Source organism: Sciurus carolinensis, chromosome 4 (assembly GCF_902686445.1).
Source record: "Sciurus carolinensis chromosome 4, mSciCar1.2, whole genome shotgun sequence".
Taxonomy (NCBI): Eukaryota; Metazoa; Chordata; class Mammalia; order Rodentia; family Sciuridae; genus Sciurus; species Sciurus carolinensis.
The window spans coordinates 102,057,253-102,072,221 of NC_062216.1; positions in this window are offsets into that span (position 1 = coordinate 102,057,253).

Consider the following 14,969-nt stretch of genomic DNA (forward strand, 5'->3'; position numbering starts at 1 on the left):
TAGAATTCAGTCTGGCTGATCATAAGGCAGAACTCTGAAGTGAAGGAACTTGGTCTTCTGTCACATCTGCTTAAAATTATGGCATTTGCAGGTAAATGGATAGAGTTGGGGAATATCATGCTAAGTGAAATAAGGCAGTACTAAAAAACCAAAGGCCAAATGTTTTCTCTGATAAGTGGATGATGACATATAATGGGGTCAGGGGTGTGAAAGAGAAGAGTGGAGGAACTTTGGATTGTGTAGAGGAAAATGAGGGGAGCAGAGGAGTCGGGAGAAGGAAAGAGAAGAAGACAAACATCATTACCCTATGTACATGTATGACACACGAATGGTGTGGCTCTACATCGGGTACAACCAGAGAAATGAAAAGTTCTCCATTTGTGTACAATGAATCAAAATGCATTCTGCTGTCATGCATAGTACTAAACAGAACAAACCATACAAATAAATAAGAACAGACTCATTTGCTTTCAAGGATGCTGCCTTGAGAGCAAAGTCCCAAATCTTCATATTTTCTTGTGTTAGTTTCCCAGGGCTGTAATTTATTCTTTGGCAGTTCTGGAAGCTGGAAGTATAAATTTCAAAAATGAAATCAGTGTGCCCATTTGCCATCTGGAGTCTGGGGGAGAATTTGCTCCATGCTTCTCTTCGCTCCTTGTAGTTGTGGCGTTCTTTGGGGTTCCTCTCCAGTCTGACTCCCTGTCACATAGTATTCTCCCTTGTGTCTTCATGTTCCAATTTCTTCTTATAAAGGACATTAGGACCCACTCTAACCCAGTACAACATCATTTTCACTTTGTAACATCTACAAGGATGCTATCTCTAAATAAAGCTCACATTCACAGGTTTTGGGTAAATGTTAATTTTGTTTCCACCCAGAATATTCTCCTTTCCTCATTTTGAAACCTGTATGTGTGTCACTCTCATTAATGTGGATACGACTGAAATGCTGCTCCAAGCACATTTTCTGAAAGCCTTTATGTTGATAATGTGCGACAGGGTAGATGAATATGAAATGTATTATGCTACAAAAGAAGTCAGATGCAAAATGCTATGTGGTTTCATTTATATGACATCCTGAAAAAGATGGAACTCTGGGGACAGGATAGTGGTTGCCAGGCTTTGGATGTGAGGGAAGCGTGTGCACATGAGCAGCATGAGGGATGATGGAACTGTGTTGGTGGAGACTCTTTTTTTTTTTTTTTTTTTTTTTTGCAGTGCTGGAGATTGAACCCAGGGCCTGTGCCTGTGAGGCAAGCACTCTACCAACTGAACTATATCCCCAGCCCAGTGGTGGAGGCTCTTTCTAAAATCAAGACTATTGTCTAAGAAAGGATGACATGAATATTGAGTACAAGTTTTTAAGGGACTTCAGAACTTCACTGGAAAATCTTACAAACATAGACAATCATGTTGAAAACACACAACATTTTAAGCTAACTACATTAGTGTTTATGGCCAAAACACAAACACAAAACATCAGTGGCATATAACAATAGGTGATAGTGGCTCACACATCTGGGTAGCAGTAATAGATGTGTTGCTTTGCTACCTGAGCTGGGCTGCCTTAAATTTAGGAGTCAATGACTGTCAGCTGTTAGAGGTTGCCTTTAGATGGGGCTTTGAGGGCAACTCAGCTCTGCTTTAGTTTTCTCCCAACCTCCAGGAGTCTAGTCCTGGCATCTTCCCATGGCAAAAACTGAAGTGAAAAAAGCATGTGGAAACATGTATGTCCTCTTTCAAGCCTTCACTTGCCTCATGTCTGTTAACATTCTATTGACCAAATTGAGTCATATTACAAACACAGGTCCAAGAGGAAAGGTAGATTACCCACATATATTGGTGGGCACTTTCAAGTTACAAAGAATATAGATATAAAGACAGAGTCAAAAAACTGAAACCAAATGGTGCGATCTCCCTCAAATACTTACAAAATTTCATTGGTTCTCAGAAACTATCAATTTTTCCATTAAAAAAGAAAAAATACTCCTAATTAAACTATAATACAATGTTTTATTATCATGTAAAATTTACATATATATACACATGTGTATTGAAACAGCTATATCTATTGCATAAATTATTATTTATTATTCTTATAGGTAGACAAAAATGAAACTATTCATAAAATAAATTGTATAAGGTAATCTTAAAATTTTCCACATTCAGAATATGACTCTTCTAAATCATTTAAAAAGTCTGAGCAGTTGATGCTTGTATGTTGATACAAAATATTGCTCTTTGGTAGTATTGTGTGATGCATCATTTCTTAAAAGAACACTCTGGCGTTTTTCTAAGCCACTGATGCCCATTATGCCTATACTCTCTCTACATTACCAGACACTAAAAGAAAGTTACTGTGTCCATCAAAAAAATATGTCCACAGATTTTTTTTCCATTAATAGGTGGAATCTAATTCTACTGCCCTGGAGGATGTGCTGGATTTAATGACTCTCTCCTACTGAATAGAATAAAGCAAAAGTGACAGTGGTTTACTTTGGAAATGAGAACATAAAGGCCAAACATCTCCATCTAGCTCTATCATGTTTCTGGGAGAAGCTCTCTGCCATGTTGTGCAGGCATTCAGGCAGCCCTATGGAGATGCCTATATAGTCCAGAACTGAGGCCTCCTGACAGCAGCCTTGTGAATAAATCATTTTGCAAGCATATCTCCAAGCCCCAGCCAAGATTTCAGATGACCATACTCTGGCTGAAAGCTTAACTACAATCTAATGAAAGACCTTCAACCAGAACCATGAAATCAAACTGGTCCCAGAAGCATGACTCTCAGAACCTGTGTGAGATAATAAATATTTGTTGTTGTAAGCCAGTATGTCTTGCAGTGATTTGTATTCAGTAACAGAGAGCCATACAAGTAGTATACAGTGAAACTCTTAAATGACTTGTTAACAAGAATGTTAAGTGAATGAAGTCATCCTTTCAGTAAGAATAACAAATGTATCCCTAGATGTCCAGCTACCTTATTTTGAGGAATCTCTGTACATTAGAACTTTTTGTCTCCATTTTAAATTGTAAGACACTTAAAAAAGCAATTAAAGTCAACATGTGTTATCCTCAACATACTTCCTAATCAACTGGAGTAATGACAATATAAACGGTATGAACAAGGCCACATATGTCATAGTTGTCTCCTCAATGAGAGCAATTTAAAGACAACATAGATTGCAAGATGCCGCCTATTTTCTGAGATGTTAAAATGTACAAAAGTATGTATACTAGAAATATGATTTTTAACAGCTCTTATGGATGCTTGTGGCGTCTATGAGTAAATTTAGAGTAAAGAAGGTGAGGGTTATATTTAGGTTAGGATGTTGAATGGTGTTTGGTTCACTGTGGAGGCAGGACTCCAGCTCATCTGGCTGAGATCCCAGTGGTAAACCGAGAGGAGCAGGGCTGCCAAGGGAAATGGTTTCTGCCTTTACATCTACTGTAAATGTAGCAGCTCAAAGTGTTCCATCTGGCTCACTGTTTCACCTTTTCTTTTCATCTTCACAGAGCAGTACAAGGCCTTGCATGTAATAAAGGGCTCAGTACATATTTATTGAATGGATTGCTGAATGAAAAATTAAGGTTTTCAGTGTTTAGTGTTTTAGGACCTTTTTCTAAAATATTTTTGTATTGCTGGATTGCTAAGGTATGTGTTCCACATATTTTAATATTAGGAGAGCTCTTGAATAAAAGAGAAAATCAACTCCAGACAATGAAGTGTTTATAGGTCTGAGTTTATAAAACCATCTAGAAAAGAAATAGGTTCAATGAATAGTGATCACTGAAGAGGAAGAAGTCAATTTACACTTGTACCTTCAGGGAACAGCCAGTACTTCCTTCTCTTAGCATTGTTTCTATAACACTTTCTTCAAATGTTTGCATCTCAGGAGGACATAATTGAAAATGCTATATAAGTTGTGATAACTACACAATATGCAAAATGCATCTTTTATTTATATGTGTATTTGTTTATATGTTTTATTATGTAATTATCCATTTAACTCTGATTTTGCATTTCACCTTTATTATGGTTTAGATGTGAGGTATCCCCCAAAAGCTCATGTGTAAGGCAACGCAGAAAGATTTAGAAGTAAAAGATTGGGTTATGAGTCTTTACCCAGTAAGTGAATTAATCCCCCAATAGGGATTAACCTAGAGGGAACTGAAGGCATGCACAGTGTGACTGGGGGTGGGACCCTGGGGTGTGCCTTTGGGGTATATATTTTGCCCTTTTTGAGCAAAGCTTTCTCAGTTTCCTGATGTGAGGTCCTGAGTCTCATTCCCACTAGTGTGTGAGTGTACTTTTTCCCCCACATCCTCATCAACAAATTGTTGCTTGAATTCTTGATAATTGACATTCTGATTGGAGGGAGATGAAATCTTAGAGTAGTTTTGATTTGCATTTCTCTAATTGCTAAAGATGAAATTTTTTTTCATATATCGTTGATTGATTGCATTTCTTCTTCTATGAAGTGTCTGTTCAGTTCCTTCGCCCATTTATTGATTGGATTATTTGTTTATTTGGTGTTGAGTTTTTTCAAGTTTTTTATATATCCTGGAGATTAATGCTCTATCTGAGGTACACGTGGTAAAGATTTTCTCCCATTCTGTAGGGTCTCTCTTCACATTATTGATTATTTCCTTTGCTAGAAAGCTTTTTAGTTTGAATTTGTCCCATTTATTGATTCTTGATTTTACTTCTTTCACTTTAGGAGTCCTGTTAAGGAAGCCAGATCCTAAGCTGACATGGTGAAGATTTTGGCCTACTGTTTTTCTATTAGGCACAGGGTCTTTGGTCTAGTGCCTAAGTCTTCAATTCACTTTGAGTAGAGAGTGAGAGATAAGGTCTTAAATTCATTTAGTTACATGTAAATTTCCATTTTTCCCAGCACCATTTATTGAATAGGCCATCTTTTTTCCAGTGAATGTTTTTGGTGCCTTTGTCTAGTATGTGATAACTGTATTTATGTGGGTTTGTCTTTGTATCTTCTATTGTGTGCCATTGGTTTATGTGTCTGTTTTGGTGCCAATACCATGCTGTTTTTGTTACTATGGCTCTGTAGTATAGTTTAAGTTCTGGTATTGTAATGCCTCCTGATTCATTCTTCTTGCTAAGAATTGCTTTGGCTATTCTGGGTTTTTATTTTTCCAAATGAATTTCATGATAGTTTTTTCTAGTTCCATGAAGAATATCTTTGGGATTTCAATTGAAATTGCATTAAATCTGTATACATTTTTGGTAGTAAGACCATTTTGATGATATTAATTCTGCCCATTCCATTTTTAAATTTCTCCACCAAAGACTATTTGCAGCAAACATCTATTGGCATGATTCTTTATGCACCTCTGTGAGAATATTTCTGAGGTATATTTATTAACAAAATTACTACTTTATAGTATGTGTGTATAATATATTTATTTATTTTTTTTAGCGAGGTACTCTTCTTGGTGTTGGAATGAGCAAAATAAAGTCATTCCAATTTGTAAAAGGTAACACCAATTTTCACTTTGTCCAGCATTTGAAGGTCTTCATTTCCTCATCCAATATTAATATATAGATTCAAAGTTTAGCCAATAGTCTGTGTAGTGTTTTAATTTACATTTTCTGATGTACTATCTTCTCATGTGATTGCTTACTATTTATATTTTTCTCTTTCATGTATTGCCTATTCATACCTAAACATTTTAATATTCCCTTAAAGGTATGCATGCCTTCTGAGCAAGCAGTTTCAATCCTGGGTATATATGTTAGAAAAATATGTGTATATATGCACTAAGTATTAAAGTATTCAAGTCAGCATTGTTTATGATTGTTCAAATTTAGAATTGGCACAAGTTCCAAGAATTAGTAGCTTAGATAACTATATTGTGGCATTGTATTATTCAGGGTTCTCTAGAGAAACTGAACCAAGGATTTATGATGAGGAACTAACTTATGTGATTATGGAGGTGGAGAAGTCTCAAGATATGCAATCTGCAAACTGGAAGCCCAGGAAAGCAGATGGTGTGGTTATAGTTCGAGATCAAAGTAGCAAAACCATGAGTGCTGATGTCAAAGGACAGAAGAAAATGATATTCCAGCTTAAACAGAGAAAATTAATTCACCCTTCCTCTTACCTTTTTCTATTCAGGCCCTCAATGGATTGGATAATTCTCATCTACACTGGTAAAAACGGATCTTCTTTACTCAGTCTACAGATTCAAATACTAATCTCTTACAAAAGTACTCAGTGACACACCCAGGAATAATGTTCATTCTCCTTGCTAAGGATTGCTTTGACTATTCTGGGTTTTTTATTTTTCCAAATAAATTTTGGAATCAAAATTCTGGGCATCCCTTAGTCCATTCAAATTAAAACATAAAATTAACTATTACAGGTATTTTTAATGTAATGGAATATTATGCAGTGATTAATATGAATATTCTACTACTAGATTCAAGGATGAATTATATTTGTAAGTTCACTGAAAATGCTAGATACAAAAGACTGTATGCTGTAAAACTTTTTTTTAAGTTCACGGACCAGAGAAATTGATATATTTGGTTAGAAGTCAGAATCTGAGAAGATGGGTGTCTTGGCAGAGAGCATGAAGAGATTTCCATACATGGTAATCATACTGTATAAAAATTCATTAAGTTGAAAACTTAAACCTTATGTGCTTTTTTATTTATATTACGTTTCAATAAGAATTTAAAATTTTAATAGCACTATCTGTGCATAACCCTACATTTCCAGCTCTGTCCTGAAATGAAATCGTTAGTCCAGGTACTATGTTTATCATGTATTTCTTCCACAATAAACTAATAAGACTTTTATTCTTGGTCAACAAAAAATACAGGTAATTAAAGAACAAATTATAACCAAGTTTGACAAATCTATAATAGGAAAATTTGAGATTCTACAGGAGTACAGCAGGCATGGCAAAAACATCTAGGAATCCAGGGAAGCTTCTCAGAGGAAATGGTGTTTAAGGGGATACCTGGGGGAAAAAACCTGGGTATCGCTCAGGAAACAATAAGTAAAAAGAAGTTGCCCAGCAAATGGAAAGGCACTGTGAAGGGACAGAAACAAGAGAAGCTTAAGTCTGTTGTGTGCTGCTATAGCAGAATACCACAGACTGAGCAAATGATAAATTGAACATTACTTGGTTCATCGTCTTAGAGGTTGGGAAGTCCAAGATAGATGGGCCACATTTGGTAGGGGTCTTCTTGCTGCTTCATAACATGGAGGGAGGCATCACATGATGAGTGAGAGAAAGAGAGAGACGGAGGGGGAGAATGGTGGTCAATCTCCTTCCTTTAAAACTAACCCTTTCCCACCATAATCAACTTATCCATTCATGAATGTTTCAGTTGGATTCTTCATCGCTCTGACTAAAGACATGGAAAGAACAATTTAGGGGGAGTAAAAGTTTACTTCATGCTCATGGTTTTGGAAGTCTTAGTCTATAGACAGCTGGCTTCATTGCTCTGGGCTCAAGGTGAGGCAGAACATCATGGCAGTAGGGGCATGATGGTGGATAGCAGCTCAGGAGATGGCCATCAGGAAGCAGAGAGAAAGCTCCACTCATCAGGTACAAAATATAAACTCCAAAAGCACATCCTAGTGACCTGTCTCCTCCAGTCACAGACTACTTATACCAGTTAGCACCCAGGTAATCCATATCAGTGGATTTATGCACTAATTAGTTTAAAAACTCTCATAACCCAATCATTCATCTTCTAAATTTTCTTGAATTGTCTCACACATGAAGTACTTGGGGGACACTTCATGTCTAAACCATAACAATGAGTGTGGACCTAGTCACCTCTTCAAGGCCTCACCTTATATTACTGTCCTAATGTAATTAAATTTCAACATTAAGTTTTGAAGGAAACTTTCAAACCATAGCACTTAGTGAGGTTTAGAATTTGGGAGAAGGGCAGTATGGCTTGAATGTGAGAATAGAGACTATAATTATAGATGAAAGTGGATCATAAGGACCTTGTAATCCCTGTTAGGAAAATTGTGGTTTATTTTACAAGAAATAGGCCACATTGGAGGCAAACAAACAGTGAAATAATAAGAATGACCTTTTAGGCCTAATTCAGACTAGAACTTGGAGAGGGGCTTGGAAATGAGTATTGCTGAAGTGAGGAACATTAGTCTGGGAGTAGACAGTCTCTGTGTTCCAGAAGAGAATCCTTCAGGTGGCCCCAAATCTTCATATGATGCAGCAAAATAAATTACACAGACTTTAGAGATAAGAAATATCAAAAAAAAAAAAAGAACTCCTAAATCGATTGAACATGGTGGACAGGAAAAATGAAAGAAAGTTGAATACCATTTACTGATTTCTGTCTTGGCTCTTTTTCATAGACATTATAAGCAGTACACAAAACTGACTTAAGGAAAGATTTTGAGTCTCCTTAAGTATTTGCACTGAATGTTCATAATTGCATCATTTCAATGTGCTTGCACTATTCATAGCCATGACTAGGAAAAATAATGGAATCCCTGGAGGGCAGCTTAATGCACATTAGTCTATAGAAGGAAAGGAAACAGAAGGAAAACTACAAAGTATTTTCCGTGAGACTTAAGAACTTGCTTAGGTAAGCAGAAAGAATTTAGGTTGCTCAAAAGTTTCTCTAATTGTTCATGATTTATAAATGAAATTTCAATCCCCTTTTGAGAACATGATTATATAGACATTTTAAAAGGAAACAAGTTATATTCCCCTCCTCACCCTGCTGTGCTCAGAAACATTAACTGACTGCTTAAATATTTGCCATTTACAGTTATTGGGAAGACAACTGCTGGTATCAAGTGGTTTGATAATTGCCAAAGGGACAAATATCTGATAGATTTTAATTATCTATATTATTATCTCTAGTTTCTTAAAAGTGTCCCTTAAACTTGAGGAAAATGTAACTGAAAACAAACAAATCAACCAAACAACCACAAACTATCCCTGCTGATTAAAATTATTATTAAAATGTTATTTAAATATGTTCAATATAAATGTCTCATTCTGGTATTGCATACTGAAGCAAATTTTAAAATGAAACAAATCTACAAGGCTACTAATATTCAAATTAATAACTGATTTAATATGACCAATTGAGGTTGTTTGGCTGAAGTTAATCTGTTGCTCACAGTCCTATATTAGAAAACTGAAGTCTTCCACCATATTTCTCTATTCTAATTACCATAAAATCTTTTGGCAGGCAGTGCTGACATTTGGACATCACTTAGTGCAAACTCATCATTTACCCTCAAGTTCACATCGGTTTATTTCTTGTTATACACAATGGTACTTGGCACCAAGGGAATTATAAATACAAACTCTAGGACTAAAGTTGTAGGAAATGTTTAGTTATCTAGTGGACCCAGTAAATGCTTTCAATGTTTTTAAAGATATCATCCAAAGACAATCACCAAATGATCAAATACTTTAAATTCTCCTTGAATTTAAAATATAATTTCTGGGAAGAAGTTTCTTAGACCAGAATTAGCTTGAGGAGCACTGGATTGATTTGATAGGCAAGAGTTAAGAGTATATATTATTTGTAAAGAACAGCACACAATCTTTTTTGTTTTTTAGCAGTTAAACTTTTATTTTACTTTTTAAAATTTTTATTTACTTTTTTTTTTTCTTTTCTACAAAAGGCAGATAATGATTGTTGATCTGCAAATGTGTTGTGCACTCCCGAGGGGTGGGAGGCTGGGGGAGGTGCGGAGAATGCTCCTGCAGGCGGGAGGAGGGGCTTCAGGGTACCCTCCTCCTCTCCTGATGGTTTTCATCACTAGCAGCAAAAAAGGAGGCTCTCTGGACCTCATAGGCTTTGGCAGCATCTACCAAGTTGGACCAGTCCAAATCTGCAGCAGCCTCAAGCAGGGGCATCAGACCAGGGTCTGGCAATTGCTGCCTTCGGGTCTTCTGGATGTCGGTGAGGGAGCTGTCCGAGGCCCATCAGCAAGTACCCTTCTTTCCCCAAATCTCTCATGCTGCGGAGGCCTTTCTACACCTTAGGAATGAAGTCGCTGTATGGAGAGTTCTCGGCCTTGAACAGCACACAATCTTTGACACTCTAACTCAAAATAGTTTGAGTGGAGAGGGGAAGGGCCTTGAAGAAAAAGAAAGAAAATCTTCTTTCTACTTGAGTTAAGAGTTCAGAAGTGGTCAGAACTTAAACCATTTGTAGTAATTATATAAGTCTTTCAGGGGATACTAGAAAGTTCTAGAAGGCTTTAGACCAGAGTCCAAAGAGGTCATCATCCAGGATAGGCGGGTGACTTAAAATGATCTGAGAAAAAATGTAAAACATTCTTTGAATATTAAAAGAATTGTTCACAACATTAATACATATTATAGAGGAGGTAGCATTATTCTCTTCAATTTGGCTGTGTTCACCTGGAGTTATCATTCTCAGAAAAGTAGAGGCAGATTTTGAAAATGACATCAGTTCTCAAAGGACTATTTACACTACTAACTAATGCCAACAAGCTTTTAGAGAAGATTTATGGACTGAAATTTATGGCCAGTGAGACACTATTGATTCTATATATTCATCACTTTCTCTGATTTGAAAAATAAGTCTATTATTTTTAAATTATCTTATTCTAGATTGACAGATTGTTTACTTCAGAAAAAGACTCATTTGGCATGCAATGTAGTATTTTAATCAATCCAGTTTGGGGAGTGTTTTATCACTTGAAAAGTTCTGGGAAACATAACCACTCTTCAAAAAAGTAATTTACTAAGTGCATTAAACCATCAGTTGAATTTCAGATTCAGAGATACTGAGCTAGATATGTGATCGTTGTGTGTCTTAATTTTATCTATCATAATAGTAGGGTGCTGGTATCAATAATCATTGGCTCAACCCTCTGTATCATCAAATCATGTAGGGAGAGAAATTTCCTTTAATCTACATCCTAAACTTTTGCAATACTAACATTAAACAAAATAAAAATAAATTATTTCTCATTTTCTTAGTCACTTGAATCCCCCATGTATCTTATAATAGGTATTTTCAACTCACCTTGTATATGTGCATATTCCTAGAAGCCTATTAGATAGTCTTAATTGTAATCTATTTGTGTGCTTCAGCTGCAGAATTGAAGAAAAATATGCCATATTTTTATAATATGTTCTTAAAAATGTTTATTAGAGAATTATAATTACACATAGTAATTCATTTTGACAAAATCATACATTTAGGGAATTTGATTTCTAGAATACATTTTTATAATCTCAATTTCTGGAAAAAGATCATTTTAACATTCTTTCCTACCACTCCCAGGAAAAGACTCTTCCCCTAGGAATTTACAGTGAATTTATTTTTGTGTTTGACACAATCAATCACTCTTCAACTGGAGAAATACTGCCTCTAGACAACTACATAACAACTATATGAAATCTCAATTTATTAAAGATCAAATAAAAAATGTGATCTTTCCAAGTTCCTGAAATATTTTCACTGAGAATCTCATTTATTGTATTATCTTGCTTTTTTCCCTCCCCCCCATAGTTTTTTTGTTGACTCCTTATTAATATAATAGTTTTCCCTTGTGATGATTCTTCAAGGCCAGTAAAACAACTTAGATTTCTTTCCATGGCACTCAGGAAAGCTCCAATTGGGTGGCCATTCTAAAGAGGCATAAAATACCCTGTGGGTGGGCAAGTCCCAAATCAAAGGGCTGCCTCAGACTTCCATCCCCAAAATAACCACAGGAAGCTCTTTGATCTCCCGTTTGTCCCATCTTTCTCCACCTTCTACAACTGGCTGCTTCTGTGGCATGGGTTCCTGAGCAGATGTCTCTTTTCTCCCATTCTTTAGAATCTCCTAAGGAAAATTGTCATCAATCATCCCTTACATTGCCTTCTTGTACCAAGTCTTCTGATAACACCCTTAAAGAACCCAGGTTTCCAGAAAATTCCTATGAGATTTCTAAAATTTCAAATGTTATTTAAATATGTAGCCTCTTAAATAAACCACACCACAGAAATTATGGTAACTAGTATTTAGAAAAAAAATATTTTTAAGGATTGGTATTTTGACTATTCTGGCTTTGAAAAAGTAGACTACTGAAACAGGGGAGGTTGGAGAGGTTAGTAATGGAAAGTACCTGCTTCTTATGAGGTGCAAGTCACCTGGTAGCACATGTAAAATTCATGATACAGACCTTTTTAAGGTCATTAAACTCTAAGTCCTCATTAACTATTTGAGGGGTAATAGTTAATCTTGGTTGTCAGTCAACTCGGCTGGAGTGAGAAAGTTTGTAAGCACATTTCTGAGTGTGTCTGTGAGTGTGTTTCCAGAGAAGACTGGCATGGGAGGAAGTGAACTGAGTGGGAAAGACCCTACATGAATGTGAGTCACACTTGTTCTGAGGTTCCAGGTTCTTAGATTGAGCAGATACTGGTTTCCCCATCTCTCCACTCCAATGACTGCCATTGCAGGACCATTCAGCTTCAGATCATGTAAGTCAAACCATACACATACATATTTTCCATTCTACTGATTCTGTCCTCTGGAAAACTAATACAAAGGATCCACCAGATAAGACTTGGCTTGAAGTTTTTGTTATTATATCTGGGAAGTTGATTCAAAGGGTTTATAATAAATGAGAGTGTAAATATGGATTTACTTGTAATTTCATATTAGGTTTCTGCTTATCTTCTCTCATAACCAATGTCATCAAGGAATTAAACAATTGTAGATCACATAAAACAATTCATTAAACAATTTCAAATGTATGATTTCTTAGGTGGCAAATTGCCTTTAAGAATGTTATCCCCTTTTATAACTGTATGAGTTTCCTATGGCTGTTGTAACAAATGACTACAAGTTAGATGGTTTAAAATAACATTTTCTCACATTTCTGGAGTTCAGAGATCATAAATCAGTATCATTGAATCCACTTCAAAGTTTTGTCAGGGTGGTACTCCCTTGAGGCACTAGGGAAGAATCGACCCCTGTTCTCTTCTAGACCTTGGCAAATTCTGACATTCTTGAGCTTGTGCTCACATTACTCCAACCTTTATCTTGATGATCACATAACCTTTTACTCTTCCATACGTACTCAGGTCTCCTGTCTCCCTCTTTAAAGGATACCTGTCAATGCATTAGGGCCAGCTCTGATAATCCAGGATAATAGTCCAATCTGTACATCCTAATCACACTTGAAAAGTCTTTACTGTAAAATTAACATTTAATGGTTCCAGGGTTTAGGACCATTATCAAGCCTTCTATAAAAAGCCTGACTTCCGATTTAGGTTTCTCTTTTTGGAGTGATGATCTCAATAAAGAAATTTTCATAAGCAATTCAATTCATTCACTGTTAATAATTTTATGTCAATATTCTGAAAAAATCATTTAAAATATTATACTATAAACTACCTGATAAACTTTTAAAACAGTTTCCTAGACATGTGGTTTTGGGAAAAGGCTTATTATTATCATTCTTTCACAACTATATCAAAATATTTGCCTTATATGTTACCACCCCTGTTATTCATATCAAAGAATATCAAGTGATAAGTACATCAAATTCCTGTTCCATTTTCTTTCCTAGTTCTCCTGAATTTAGGTGAAATAAATTATAAAACTTCACCCATAATTTAATATCTATGTAATAGATATAATGTAATTTGTATTTATTATACAAACATGAAAATCCATTCATCTCTCCTATACCACCCAAAATTTCTCTCTTTCCAGTACCAGTATGCAGGATTTTTGTCTTTGATCCTATATGGAAGTTTCAACATTTTTTAAGCTGCTACTCCATGAGTGGATTTTAAATACCTCCGGGTCTTCATTGAGAGTAGTGACTCACTTTTCTGCAGAGATGATACTCTCAAGGTTGCAGTTTGGAGCAGCCACAAACACTCCAACCTGGCTCCAGCTATGTTTCCTTCTACTGCCTAGTTCCTGGAACAATCATCTCTTCTTTCCTACACCCCCCCTTAGATGCCTCCCTAACACACTCTCCAGAAGGAAACACATCATACAAATTCTTTTAAAAATTCTCAAGAGAGAAAATGAAATTCCTTAACTGAGAAGTCTTCAATTTTGTCTATTTTCTTGTCAATTACTTTCTATATGAGAGGCACACCCTCTCTAAAGCTTTTACCTGGTAATTTTCTTTGAGTGCTTTTTTTTTTCTCCTGAAAAAAATTAACTGACTCCATTTCTATGGCACATGCTTAGTCAGGTGGTGATGACTGTCCAGCATCCCTTTTCCCACTTTCCTAGACAAATAATCTCTACTTGCTTCCCATGAGTCATGTGGGTTAGGTTCAACCAAACCTTTCCTCATTAAAATAGGTTCTGGTTGACTTAAACTAGCTCTATCCTGTTGTTCTAGAGATTGCCCAGGGATGCTATATGAATTCAGATGTATTTGAATGCAACCACTGTAAAACTCATTCACTCAGACTTTCGTCATTATCTCATCAAAAAGTCCAGATACATGGTTTCTTCAAGGTGTCTCAGCTGTTGGATGATGTCATCAAAAACACAGGCTTTCCTACATTCAAATATGGTTCCCTTGAGTCTTCCAAGTTTGGGGAACTATGACAAAAATTTAATAATTAATAATCTTCTGGCCTCTTACATCCTTATTGATTTTCTGTCTTTTGTGATTAACCAACTTGAGAGTTGAAATCTCTAATAATAATTGTGATTTTGCCTATTTTCCTTATGATTCTATCAGTTTTTGTTTTGTGCATTATACAGTTTTGTTATTGAGCACATACACAATTTGTACTCATTTTCTTGATGAATTGATCCTTTTAGTTTTACGAATTGTGTCTCAGTATCTCTGGTAATATTTCTTGTCCGAAAATGTACTTTGTGTCTTACTAATATAACCACTTCAGACTTATAGTTGGTATTCACATGGTAGATCTTGTTGCATCTTTTATTTTTTACCATTTTGTCTTTATATTTAAAGTGCATTTCCTATACA